Consider the following 12,982-nt stretch of genomic DNA (forward strand, 5'->3'; position numbering starts at 1 on the left):
CTCAACACCAATTGAGCTAATCGGATTATTATCAAGACGTCACTTGCTAATAACCTTTCGAAAATGTAGACACAAATTCTGGGTAAGCTTGAACTGTTCTATATATATCTTTTCAATGTTCAGCAAGCATGGCATATATAGCCGAAATACAATGCAAAGATAATAAAAACTGGTAATAAAGTACAGCATAAAAGGCAATTATACTAATAATAAAATGACATTATTCCATCAGCTATGTAACTCCTGTTCCAATGACTGGCTGGGCGAAATTAAGGCCTTGAATTTGTCTTTAATGCTCCTTATTTTGCTCCTTTGTAACTGCTCAGAATAGGATTTAAATGGCTGATTTATCTGTCTTAACTTGGTGATTAAAAATGACGGCACAGTCCAGAAATAATTAAATGGTTAAAATAACCAAGTAATTAAACTCAGTCCTTGATGATGATTAGCAAAGGACCCCACGCCACTAGCTCCTTGGTGATTGTCACGTGTGCTGATTTCAAGCTCTTCTGGATCAATTTTCGTATCATCCCCTCCCCCTTTGAAAGGAATTGACCTCAATTCTTGAATACCATCATCATCCAAATATGGTGAGAGATCTCCAATATTGAAAGTTGCATGTACTCCATATTCTCCGGGCAAATCAATCTTGTATGCATTGTCATTGATCTTTGATATTAACTTTGAAGGGACCATCAGCTCTAGGCATGAGCTTATTCTTTCTTTTGCTTGGGAATCTCTCTTTTCTCAAATGGACCCATACAAGATCACCTTCGTTGAACAACTTAGGCTTATTATTCTTAGACCTTTGCTTGTAGACTTCATTTACAGCCTTGATTCTTTCTCGCACTTGCTCATGTAGTTTCATCATTGATTTGAGTTTGGCCTTTGCATCTGGATGAACTAGTTCCTCCTTTGGCATAGCCACCAGATCCAATGGCAAGTAAGGATTCACACCATAAACAACTTCAAAAGGAGAATGGTTAGTAGCATATGTAGGGGATCGATTGTAGGCAAATTCGGCATGAGCTAACTTCAAGTCCCAATCCTTTTGAGTTTTATTAACCAAGCCACGCAGCAAGGTACCAAGAGTTCTATTAGTCACCTCTGTTTGCCCATCGGTTTGAGGGTGATGGGAAGTACTAAACAGCAACTTAGTACCCAATTTCCTCCATAATGTATTCCAGAAATAACTCAAAAACTTTGAATCACGATCGGAAACAATAGTTTTAGGAACTCCATGTAAGCGCACAATCTCACGAAAGTACAAATCAGCAACGTTACTAGCATCATCTGTTTTGTGACAAGCTACAAAGTGTGCCATCTTTGAAAACCTATCAACAACAACCATAATTGCATCCTTACCTCGCTGTGTGCGGGGCAAAGCCACAATGAAATCCATGCTCACGTCCATCCAAGGACCATTAGGTGTTGGTAATGGAGTATATGCCCCTGGTTTGAAAGAACTCTTCGCCATATGACAAGTAACACACTTGTTAATGACCTTTTGCACATCTCCTAACATCTTTGGCCAATGAAAGTGTTCTTTTAAAATCTCCAGGGTCTTTGTAATGCCAAAGTGACCAGCCAAACCCCCACCATGAGCCTCACGAACTAGCAACTCACGAATTGCATGCCTTGGAATGCAAAGCCGATTCTCTTTGAACAAAAATCCACCCTGCATTATATACTTTCCAAATGCTCCATTTTCACAGTTAGAGTATATTTCACCAAAGTCTACATCATCTTTATAATAGTCTTTCAAAGTCTCAAAACCAAGTAAGCGAGTTTCGAGAATTGAAATCAAAGCATACCTCCTTGAAAGTGCATCAGCCACCACGTTACTCTTACCATCTTTGTATTTTGAAGAGAAATTAAAAGATTGAAGAAATTCAACCCATTTAGCATGCCTTGGACTCAACTTTTGTTGTCCGTTGATATACTTTAGAGACTCGTGATCTGAATGCAACACAAAGTGGTTAGAACGCAAATAATGACTCCAATGATCAAGAGCTCTTACAATGGCATAGAACTCCTTGTCATAGGTGCAATAGTTCAATCGAGCTCCCCCAAGTTTCTCTGAGAAATAAGCTATAGGCCTTTTGTTTTGTATCAAAACAGCTCCAATGCCAACCCCACTAGCATCACATTCGACCTCAAATGGTTGAGTGAAGTCGGGCAAAGCTAAAACAGGAGCTTCACAAAGCTTTAACTTAATCAATTCAAAAGCCTTTTGTGCTTGCTCATTCCACACAAACGCACCCTTCTTCAAACATTCAGTAATAGGGCTTGTTATAGTGCTAAAATTCTGGATAAAGCGTCGATAAAATGATGCAAGACCATGGAAAGATCTCACCTCCGAAACTGTTGTAGGACTTGGCCATGTTTTGATAGCATCCACCTTTGTTGGATCAACCGATACTCCATCTTTAGACACAACGTATCCAAGAAACACCACACTTTCAACCAAGAAGTCACACTTCTCCTTCTTCCCATAGAGTTTTTGTGCTCTTAGGGTCTCAAAGATTTGTTTTAAATGAGTGAAATGCTCCTCACTAGACCTGCTATACACCAAGATATCGTCAAGGTAAACAACAACAAACCTACCCAAAAAGGGCTTGAGTACTTCATTCATGAGCCTCATGAAGGTGCTAGGTGCATTCGTGAGTCCAAACGGCATAACCAGCCATTCATATAGACCGTGCTTGGTCTTGAACGCCGTCTTCCATTCATCACCTTCACGCATTCTGATTTGGTGATACCCACTCCTTAGATCGATTTTTGAGAATATAACCGACCCATGTAACTCATCAAGCATATCATCTAACCTTGGAATGGGAAAGCGATATTTGATGGTTATGTTGTTCACTGCCCTACTATCAATACACATTCTCCAGGAACCATCCTTCTTAGGAACCAGCAACGTTGGGACAGCACAAGGACTCATTGATTCACGCACATAACCCATGCTGATCAATTCTTCAATTTGCCGTTGCAACTCCTTTGTCTCCTCCGGATTACACCTATAGGCAGCTTTGTTTGGTAATGGAGCTCCGGGAATTAGATCAATTTGATGCTCAATTCCACGAATAGGTGGCAAACCAATTGGTAATTCAATTGGAAACACATCTTCATACTCACCCAAAACAGCCTCCAATTGTTGTTTAAGAGGGGTTTCGATATCATCCTGTTTAGTATTCTTTGCAATCAACAGGTAAACTAATTCACCATTATCAATAGCATTTTTCACTTCATTTTCAGTAGCAAACATAGTGAGGCTAGGCTTTTTACCTCTTTGTGTAGTCATGGAACGAACTTCACTCGATGCCATAGGTTTCAGCACCATCTTCTTGCCCTTGTAGTTCAATTCATACTCATTTGATCTTCCTCTATGCGTCACATCTCTATCAAATTGCCAAGGACGTCCCAGAAGTATATGACTCGCATCCATAGGCACAACATCACACAAGATCTCATCAACATAAGACCCCATGTTAACCCCACACTAGTCTGTCTTGTAACTTTTATACTACTCCCATTGTCCAACCAATGTAGTGCATAAGGTTTAGGATGTTTTGTTGTAAGTAATCCTAATTTAGACACCATTTCAGTTGAAGCTGCATTGGTACAACTACCTCCATCCACAATGACACTACACCATTTATCCTTCACTTGACACTTAGTGTAGAAGATTTGATTCCTTTGATCCCCATCCAAGGGTGCAGTTTTAGCTTGTAAAGTTCTAAGCACCAAAGTATCATAGATGGGAGGTCCATATTCTTCTATCTCATCGTCGACATCTTCGACAATTTCAAGTCCATCCATGTCAACATTGCCACCAGATTCTTCCTCTTCCTTAATCAACTCATCACGCATGCTAACCGCTTCTCTGAGGGTCACAACTCTTTGATTAGGACAAGCTCTAGCAAAGTGTCCAAAGCCTTGACACTTATAACACCTAACCGTCGACAGGCTAGTCTCTTTGGATGCAGCACTAGATTGTTTAGGAGTAGGCTCAACCTGTTTTGGTTGAGTCACATTTGGTTTAGTGCTAGGGGCTGCAGCTGCACTACCTGACACACCTCCCTTGGACCAACCACTTGAACCACCAGCATTATATCTGCTCTTATTTTGATTTTCAATTTTTAAACACAAGGTGCTCAAAGTGTTGAAGTCAGAATAATTACATAGCTCAACAGCAAATGCTATGTTCTTATTCAGACCACGAAGAAAACGACTCATTCTTTGCTCTTCATTTTCCTCCAACTCACCCATTAAACATAGGTTTTCGAATTCATCAATGTACTCAGTAACACTCATTTTACCTTGTACTAAATCTGAAATCTTTTTATACAAGTTCAATCTGTGGTTCGATGGCACATACCTTTTGCGCAACTTTCTTTTCAAGGACTCCCAAGAACTGATTTTCTCCTTCCTATCTCGTATTCTTCGAGCCTTCAAGCCCTCATACCACAACGATGCACTTTTGCTAAGTTTCAGAATAGCATACTTACAACGCTTCTCATCGTCAAGATCCTTGAAGTCAAACATTCTATCGATCTTGCGCTCCCATTCCAAATAAACCTCCGGGTCTGCACTGCCATTGAATTCAGGTAGCTCGGTGATTTTGAATTCATCCACGTTTGGGCGTGGTTCATTCCTTCTAGTCCTCCATCGTTCATCTCCCAGATTGACGCTCCTTAAGGCTTCACGCAATCTGTCCATGAAATCATCGCTGTTGTAATCCACCATTGTCACGTAACAAGGATTCAGAGCCAAAGCTCTGATACCACAAATGATACGAATTAGAGTGCTTTAATTTGTAAGGGTAGCGGAAGCAAACAACCAATAACGAAGATACTAGGTACCACCCTTATTAGTTGAATTCTGCTAAGTGTTTTTGGATAGTTTTCGTATTTTAGTGAAACAGCAAAGGATAGGCAATGTTAGACTACACCAATAGTTTAACAAAGAGATTAGCACTCAACACCAATTGAGCTAATCGGATTATTATCAAGACGTCACTTGCTAATAACCTTTCGAAAATGTAGACACAAATTCTGGGTAAGCTTGAACTGTTCTATATATATCTTTTCAATGTTCAGCAAGCATGGCATATATAGCCGAAATACAATGCAAAGATAATAAAAACTGGTAATAAAGTACAACATAAAAGGCAATTATACTAATAATAAAATGACATTATTCCATCAGCTATGTAACTCCTGTTCCAATGACTGGCTGGGCGAAATTAAGGCCTTGAATTTGTCTTTAATGCTCCTTATTTTGCTCCTTTGTAACTGCTCAGAATAGGATTTAAATGGCTGATTTATCTGTCTTAACTTGGTGATTAAAAATGACGGCACAGTCCAGAAATAATTAAATGGTTAAAATAACCAAGTAATTAAACTCAGTCCTTGATGATGATTAGCAAAGGACCCCACGCCACTAGCTCCTTGGTGATTGTCACGTGTGCTGATTTCAAGCTCTTCTGGATCAATTTTCGTATCAATTCTTTTTCTGAAAGTTCCAGAGAATAGAAAATTGCTATTGCTTTCAGACATTGATCGAGTTGCGCAGGTACATACCTAATCCCTTTTTCGCCTTCCTCCATCTGATAGAGTAGACTTATGCAGATGCTGTTTGATTTTAGTTGCATTTTTCAATGAATATCTTTGCTGGAAGTATTATCTTTTCTTTCTTTCTTTTCCTGCTTATAGGGGATGAATATTTATGATTTACAATTCCTCATATAAGGTGAAAATTTACATAGTAGTGTATTAATTGGAAATAGATTTTCCATGTAGTCTCCCTTGCAATGATTCTCCAATCCCTCTACTTTTCCTTTGAGTGGAAAAAGAAATATTGTAATAGAGGAAGGGGCAAATTAATAGATATTATGTTAGGAACCCGAATTAAAGAGAAACAAAAGAAATAGTATTATTGATTGAAAAGAAAATATTACAGAAGATCAACCCTCTGTAATCCTAGAGCAAAAGCTCCTCAGAGAAGAGACATCTCTCTCTGCCCAAAAACCAATAAGGTTCCTAACTGAATAATTCTCAATCTCCCTACTGTTGTTGCCAAATGGTCTTATTTATATAAACTAAGGGCATAAACTGCCTGTAACCACTCCTAATCAATACAAATTACTGCATAAACTGCCTAACTGCTCCTAATGAATACAAATATTGCATATTATACAAAATGCTAACTGCTCCTAAATAACTATATATTGAAATAACTGACTGCATCAGCAGTTACCCTATCAATACCACCCGATACCTAACAGATTATTTGAGTTTGTAAAGTCTAAAGTGCTGAGTAACTGAAGGAAATGACAAAATGTGATAGAAAATGGAAGTGAACATAAATATATAAAATAGACAGAAGTCTGTGAAGCTGACAATTAAATGCGATGACATGTATTCTACAGAGTGCAAGTGTTGCACAAGAAATTATATCTTTTAACAACATGGGTGCATTTAAGCTGAAGGTCAATAGTTCGGATTTTGTAGCCTTTGTTCAATTTTTGGGTTTAACAAAATGTTTGGGAACCGGAACAAGGACAGGCAAGGAACTTGTATATCCACTAGATAATTTTTTTTAGAAACTTCTTTTCTATACTGATTTCATCATGTTCAAACTCATTAATCTCATCATCTATGAAATTCAACACCCTTTATGATGGCTTTTACTTGTTTCCGCATGTTCGTACCAGTTGAGTAGAGTTTAGAATGATCAACTTGTATTACACAAAGGGGATGAACAAATATATACACAAGAGAGAATCTCTCAAAACAAGGAAAAATAATAATATATGGACACAGTATAAAAAAATATTAATATTATAGTCATGACTATAATCAACTGTATCAAATGTCATTTTTCCCCTCAAATATTTTTTCTTCCTTTACTCCCATTTTAATAGCGAAAATGAAATGTTAGCCTATGTGGTTAGAAGTTTGATAAACAGTGAACTTGTCCCTCGATGTCCCTTGATGCGAAACATGATATGTGAACCTATTTGGTTTTATATTCGGAAAAATGAAAGTATTGGAATGACTTTGTCGCGAAAATGAGATTTTAGCCTATATGGTTAGAAGATTGATAAAGGTTGAACTTGTCCCTCGATCTCCCTTGATACGAAACATGATATGTGAACCTATTTGGTTTTGTATTCGGCAAAATGAAATTATTTGAATGACCATTGTCCCAAAAATGAGATTTTAGCCTATATGGTTAAAAGTTTGATAAATATTAATGTTGAATTTGTCCCTCAATGTTCTTTATTGCGTAACATAATATTTGAACCAATTTCGTTTCAAATTTGGTAAATAGAAACTAATGAGATGACCCTTATCGCGAAAACGAGATTTTAGCTTATATTGTTACCTGTTTGTTAAATATGAAGGTTGAACATGTCCCTCGATGTCGCTTGATGCGAAACATGATATGTGAACCTATTTGGTTTGAAATTTGGTAAAATGAAAGTATTGAAATGACCCTTGTCGCGAAAATGAAATGTTAGCCTATGTGGTTAGAAGTTTGATAAACAGTGAACTTGTCCCTCGATGTCCCTTGATGCGAAACAAGATATGTGAACCTATTTGGTTTGAAATTTGATAAAATGAAAGTATTGAACTGACCCTTGTCGCGAAAATGAAATGTTAGCCTATGTGGTTAGAGTTTGATAAACAGTGAACTTATCCCTCGATGTCCCTTGATGCGAAACATGATATGTGAACCTATTTGGTTTTATATTCGGAAAAATGAAAGTATTGGAATGACTTTGTCGCGAAAATGAGATTTTAGCCTGTATGGTTAGAAGTTTGATAAAGGTTGAACTTGTCCCTCGATCTCCCTTGATACGAAACATGATATGTGAATCTATTTGCTTTTGTATTCAGAAAAATGAAAGTATTGGAATGACTTTGTCGCAAAAATGAGATTTTAGCTTATATGGTTAGAAGTTTGATAAAGGTTGAACTTGTCCCTCGATCTCCCTTGATACGAAACATGATATGTGAACCTATTTGGTTTTGTATTCGGAAAAATGAAATTATTTGAATGACTTTGTCGCGAAAATGAGATTTTAGCCTATATGGTTAGAAGTTTGATAAAGGTTGAACTTGTCCCTCGATGTCCCTTGATGCGAAACATGATATGTGAACCTATTTGGTTTGAAATTCGGTAAAATGAAAGTATTGAAATGACCCTTGTCGCGAAAATGAAATGTTAGCCTATGTGGTTAGAAGTTTGATAAACAGTGAACTTGTCCCTCGATGTCCCATGATGCGAAAAATGATATGTGAACCTATTTGGTTTTATATTCGGAAAAATGAAAGTATTGCAATGACTTTGTCGCAAAAATGAGATTTTAGCCTATATGGTTAGAAGTTTGATAAAGGTTGAACTTGTACTTCGATCTCCTTTGATACGAAACATGATATGTGAACCTATTTGGTTTTGTATTCGGCAAAATGAAATTATTTGAATGACCATTGTCCTAAAAATGAGATTTTAGCCAATATGGTTAAAAGTTTGATAAATATTAATGTTGAATTTGTCCCTCGATGTCCTTTATTGCGTAACATAATATTTGAACCAATTTCGTTTTAAATTTGGTAAATAGAAAGTAATGAGATGACCCTTATCGCGAAAGCGAAATTTTAGCTTATATTGTTACATGTTTGTTAAATATGAAGGTTGAACATGTCCCTCGATGTCCCTTGATGCGAAACATGATTTGTGAACCTATTTGGTTTTATTTTCGCAAAAATGAAAGTATTGGAATGACTTTGTCGCAAAAATGAGATTTTAGCTTATGTGGTTAGAAGTTTGATAAAGGTTGAACTTGTCCCTCGATCTCCCTTGATACGAAACATGATATGTGAACCTATTTGGTTTGAAATTTGGTAAAATGAAAGTATTGAAATGACCCTTGTCGCGAAAATGAAATGTTAGCCTATGTGGTTAGAAGTTTGATAAACAGTGAACTTGTCCCTCGATGTCCCTTGATGCGAAACATGATATGTGAACCTATTTGGTTTGAAATTCGATAAAATGAAAGTATTGAAATGACCCTTGTCGCGAAAATGAAATGTTAGCCTATGTGGTTAGAGTTTGATAAACAGTGAACTTATCCCTCGATGTCCCTTGATGCGAAACATGATATGTGAACCTATTTGGTTTTATATTCGGAAAAATGAAAGTATTGGAATGACTTTGTCGCGAAAATGAGATTTTAGCCTGTATGGTTAGAAGTTTGATAAAGGTTGAACTTGTCCCTCGATCTCCCTTGATACAAAACATGATATGTGAACCTATTTGGTTTTGTATTCGGAAAAATGAAAGTATTGGAATGACTTTGTCGCAAAAATGAGATTTTAGCTTATATGGTTAGAAGTTTGATAAAGGTTGAACTTGTCCCTCGATCTCCCTTGATACGAAACATGATATGTGAACCTATTTGGTTTTGTATTCGGAAAAATGAAAGTATTGGAATGACTTTGTCGCGAAAATGAGATTTTAGCCTATATGGCTAGAAGTTTGATAAAGGTTGAACTTGTCCCTCGATGTCCCTTGATGCGAAACATGATATGTGAACCTATTTGGTTTGAAATTCGGTAAAATGAAAGTATTGAAATGACCCTTGTCGCGAAAATGAAATGTTAGCCTATGTGGTTAGAAGTTTGATAAACAGTGAACTTGTCCCTCGATGTCCCTTGATGCGAAACATGATATGTGAACCTATTTGGTTTTATATTCGGAAAAATGAAAGTATTGGAATGACTTTGTCGCGAAAATGAGATTTTAACCTATATGGTTAGAAGTTTGATAAAGGTTGAACTTGTCCCTCGATCTCCCTTGATACGAAACATGATATGTGAACCTATTTGGTTTTGTATTCGGCAAAATGAAATTATTTGAATGACCATTGTCCCAAAAATGAGATTTTAGCCTATATAGTTAAAAGTTTGATAAATATTAATGTTGAATTTGTCCCTCGATGTCCTTTATTGCATAACATAATATTTGAACCAATTTCGTTTTAAATTTGGTAAATAGAAAGTAATGAGATGACCCTTATCGCGAAAACGAGATTTTAGCTTATATTGTTACATGTTTGTTAAATATGAAGGTTGATCATGTCCCTCGATGTTCCTTGATGCGAAACATGATATGTGAACCTATTTGGTTTGAAATTCGGTAAAATGAAAGTATTGAAATGACCCTTGTCGCGAAAATGAAATGTTAGCCTATGTGGTTAGAAGTTTGATAAACAGTGAACTTGTCCCTCGATGTCCTTTGATGCGTAACATGATATGTGAACCTATTTGGATTTATATTCGGAAAAATGAAAGTATTGGAATGACTTTGTCGCAAAAATGAGATTTTAGCTTATATGGTTAGAAGTTTGATAAAGATTGAACTTGTCCCTCGATCTCCCTTGATACGAAACATGATATGTGAATCTATTTGGTTTTGTATTCAGAAAAATGAAAGTATTGGAATGACTTTGTCGCAAAAATGAGATTTTAGCTTATATGGTTAGAAGTTTGATAAAGGTTGAACTTGTCCCTCGATCTCCCTTGATACGAAACATGATATGTGAACCTATTTGGTTTTGTATTCGGAAAAATGAAATTATTTGAATGACTTTGTCGCGAAAATGAGATTTTAGCCTATATGGTTAGAAGTTTGATAAAGGTTGAACTTGTCCCTCGATGTCCCTTGATGCGAAACATGATATGTGAACCTATTTGGTTTGAAATTCGGTAAAATGAAAGTATTGAAATGACCCTTGTCGCGAAAATGAAATGTTAGCCTATGTGGTTAGAAGTTTGATAAACAGTGAACTTGTCCCTCGATGTCCCATGATGCGAAAAATGATATGTGAACCTATTTGGTTTTATATTCGGAAAAATGAAAGTATTGGAATGACTTTGTCGCAAAAATGAGATTTTAGCCTATATGGTTAGAAGTTTGATAAAGGTTGAACTTGTCCTTCGATCTCCTTTGATACGAAACATGATATGTGAACCTATTTGGTTTTGTATTCGGCAAAATGAAATTATTTGAATGACCATTGTCCTAAAAATGAGATTTTAGCCAATATGGTTAAAAGTTTGATAAATATTAATGTTGAATTTGTCCCTCGATGTCCTTTATTGCGTAACATAATATTTGAACCAATTTCGTTTTAAATTTGGTAAATAGAAAGTAATGAGATGACCCTTATCGCGAAAGCGAAATTTTAGCTTATATTGTTACATGTTTGTTAAATATGAAGGTTGAACATGTCCCTCGATGTCCCTTGATGCGAAACATGATTTGTGAACCTATTTGGTTTTATTTTCGCAAAAATGAAAGTATTGGAATGACTTTGTCGCAAAAATGAGATTTTAGCTTATGTGGTTAGAAGTTTGATAAAGGTTGAACTTGTCCCTCGATCTCCCTTGATACGAAACATGATATGTGAACCTATTTGGTTTGAAATTTGGTAAAATGAAAGTATTGAAATGACCCTTGTCGCGAAAATGAAATGTTAGCCTATGTGGTTAGAAGTTTGATAAACAGTGAACTTGTCCCTCGATGTCCCTTGATGCGAAACATGATATGTGAACCTATTTGGTTTGAAATTCGATAAAATGAAAGTATTGAAATGACCCTTGTCGCGAAAATGAAATGTTAGCCTATGTGGTTAGAGTTTGATAAACAGTGAACTTATCCCTCGATGTCCCTTGATGCGAAACATGATATGTGAACCTATTTGGTTTTATATTCGGCAAAATGAAAGTATTGGAATGACTTTGTCGCGAAAAAGAGATTTTAGCCTGTATGGTTAGAAGTTTGATAAAGGTTGAACTTGTCCCTCGATCTCCCTTGATACAAAACATGATATGTGAACCTATTTGGTTTTGTATTCGGAAAAATGAAAGTATTGGAATGACTTTGTCGCAAAAATGAGATTTTAGCTTATATGGTTAGAAGTTTGATAAAGGTTGAACTTGTCCCTCGATCTCCCTTGATACGAAACATGATATGTGAACCTATTTGGTTTTGTATTCGGAAAAATGAAAGTATTGGAATGACTTTGTCGCGAAAATGAGATTTTAGCCTATATGGCTAGAAGTTTGATAAAGGTTGAACTTGTCCCTCGATGTCCCTTGATGCGAAACATGATATGTGAACCTATTTGGTTTGAAATTCGGTAAAATGAAAGTATTGAAATGACCCTTGTCGCGAAAATGAAATGTTAGCCTATGTGGTTAGAAGTTTGATAAACAGTGAACTTGTCCCTCGATGTCCCTTGATGCGAAACATGATATGTGAACCTATTTGGTTTTATATTCGGAAAAATGAAAGTATTGGAATGACTTTGTCGCGAAAATGAGATTTTAGCCTATATGGTTAGAAGTTTGATAAAGGTTGAACTTGTCCCTCGATCTCCCTTGATACGAAACATGATATGTGAACCTATTTGGTTTTGTATTCGGCAAAATGAAATTATTTGAATGACCATTGTCCCAAAAATGAGATTTTAGCCTATATAGTTAAAAGTTTGATAAATATTAATGTTGAATTTGTCCCTCGATGTCCTTTATTGCATAACATAATATTTGAACCAATTTCGTTTTAAATTTGGTAAATAGAAAGTAATGAGATGACCCTTATCGCGAAAACGAGATTTTAGCTTATATTGTTACATGTTTGTTAAATATGAAGGTTGATCATGTCCCTCGATGTTCCTTGATGCGAAACATGATATGTGAACCTATTTGGTTTGAAATTCGGTAAAATGAAAGTATTGAAATGACCCTTGTCGCGAAAATGAAATGTTAGCCTATGTGGTTAGAAGTTTGATAAACAGTGAACTTGTCCCTCGATGTCCCTTGATGCGTAACATGATATGTGAACCTATTTGGATTTATATTCGGAAAAATGAAAGTATTGGAATGACTTTGTCGCAAAAATG

This window comes from Medicago sativa, chromosome 2, assembly GCF_051527215.1.
Source record: "Medicago sativa cultivar Bolivia chromosome 2, Bolivia_mono, whole genome shotgun sequence".
Taxonomy (NCBI): domain Eukaryota; kingdom Viridiplantae; phylum Streptophyta; class Magnoliopsida; order Fabales; family Fabaceae; genus Medicago; species Medicago sativa.